The sequence below is a fragment of the Silene latifolia genome, chromosome 11 (assembly GCF_048544455.1).
Source record: "Silene latifolia isolate original U9 population chromosome 11, ASM4854445v1, whole genome shotgun sequence".
Classification (NCBI taxonomy): domain Eukaryota; kingdom Viridiplantae; phylum Streptophyta; class Magnoliopsida; order Caryophyllales; family Caryophyllaceae; genus Silene; species Silene latifolia.
Genome location: NC_133536.1, coordinates 99,475,750 through 99,477,961, shown reverse-complemented (window position 1 = coordinate 99,477,961; position 2,212 = coordinate 99,475,750).

Below are 2,212 nucleotides of genomic sequence, written 5' to 3'. Positions count from 1 at the left end.
TAAAGATGGTGAAGACATGGAAGAGGAAGAATTTTATGATGTGGAAGAGAGACTGCCGGGGGAGGATGAGGCGGAGGAGGAGGAGGAGAGAAGGGAAGAAGAGGAGGGGGGAAGATGAGGTGAGGAGGAGAAGGGAGGAGGAGAAAAGGAGGAAGGACGAGGGGTTTGGAGATGAAGATGATTATGATGATGATGATGACGATGATGACGATGAGGAAGAGGATGAGGATGAGGACGAGGGGTTTGAAGATGAAGATGATTAAATTGGTATAATTTTGTATTCCTCAAGAGTAAATTATTAAAATTTAGAAGTCCGTATAATTTTCATTTATCATTATTTGTGTAAATTTTTATTTGTATTATCTGCAGATGGTGGAGCGGTCGAGGTAGGAAGCGTGGAGGCGGCTCGGGAGGAGGACAGAGTACGCGTCCGGAGCAGGAGGAGGAGTTTGTGCAGGAGGATCCGATGCAGACAGACGGTGACGGTGAGGAGAGTGACGCTACCGACGAGACACCACGGGTGCCGATACGGTACACTTCGGATCATAAGATGATTCTTGAGCCGGCGGGATTATGGTAAGTTTTATTCTTTATTAGTCTACTATTTTGTTTTTTTTTGTATTTTTTTTTTTAAAATAATAATTGTTTGTAATTTTACATGTTCAAAATAAATGCAGGTTTATGGACAATTGCGTGGTACGAGGTGTCACGAAAAGCACGAAGACTAATTTCGTGGGTCCAATTCCTACATCGTGGACACAAGCTTCTGAAGCACAAAGAGATGCGTGGTTCAATAACTTTCGGGTATAAATTTTCCGTAATTCTTTGTTTTAATAACCAAGGTTATACTTTTATAAATACTAATATGAAATTTTGTCGCTTTTTTTTGTAGCAAGCATATGCTTGGTCACCGTCTCAAGAACGGAATGTCCGTATCAGGTACGAGGAAGTCGGTACTCGACGATATCGGGACGTGATTTGGAAGGTAGTTAGGCGCCCAAAGGAACCAGAGCACATGAAAGGTATTTAATTAACTTGTTTTGTTATTTGTATTAATTAGTATATACTCTCTTATATTATAAATAATATCAGTAACTTATTAGTTATGATTTCATATGTGTAATTGCAGGTGACAAGTATGAAGGCTTAATACAGCATACCAAAACTCCCGCTTTTCAGAAGAAGTCTAAGCAAGCATCCCTCAACAAAAGAGGAGGAAAGGAAGACGCCGTGAACGAGCCTACTCATTTCGCGGGTTCACGATCGTTCTGGAATCGTATGTTGGGGGTAAGTTTGTCTATTATTTCACACTTTTTTTTTTTCAATGCAACATGTTTATTTTATGTTACATTTTTTGTTGATTTTCTAACATGTATGTTTTTTTTTTTTTTTTCGAGAGAGGAAAGAAGAAGTCACAGCCGATTGCGTCGGTACCAGAACTAACCTTCGGACACGCATTCCGGGGACCACAAAGGGGTTAGAATTTGGACTAAGCCAAAAGACAAGCAATTATATGTAAGTTTCCGTAACACTTAATTTTTGTTAATTTACTCTCTTTTAAAATGTCGTATATAAGGTGGTTACCATATTAACTTACAACCATTTGTTTAATATTGTAGGAAGCATTTGAACAAGAAAAAGCCGCCAATCCAGAAACTCCGGATAATGACATATGGTATAAGTTGGTGGATGGCTTCAAGAAAGGGAACGTGTATGGTACCGGAAGTTCAACACCGGCTTTTTATGAGAAAACGCGTAGGAGATCGACTTCAACAATTCCCAGCAACACGTATCAACCGGGAATTATTAGTCAACTTCAAAGTCAAATAAGAGAGCGTGATGAACGTGATACCAAACGTGATGAAGAAGATGCCAAACGTGATGAAGAATTGCGCCAAATGAAGGAAAGAATGGCAATGTTTGAGACTTGGTGGCAAGGTTGTAACCCCGGACCTAGACCCAACTACGATCCAAATAATCCGCATGGTCCACAAGGGGGGAGTGGAGCCGGTGTTGGCTTCCAAATAAGCTCCAAATGATCCGCATGGTCCACATGTAAGCTTGTAAGACTTGAACATTATTTAGACTTGAACATTTAGAATAGTTTAGCTTGTAAAACTTTCATTTTCAATATATGAAATGAAGTTTGAGAAATTGGGAGGTGTTGGGTTGAAATGTATGGTGTTGTGTGTGTTGAAATGGGATGTATGGT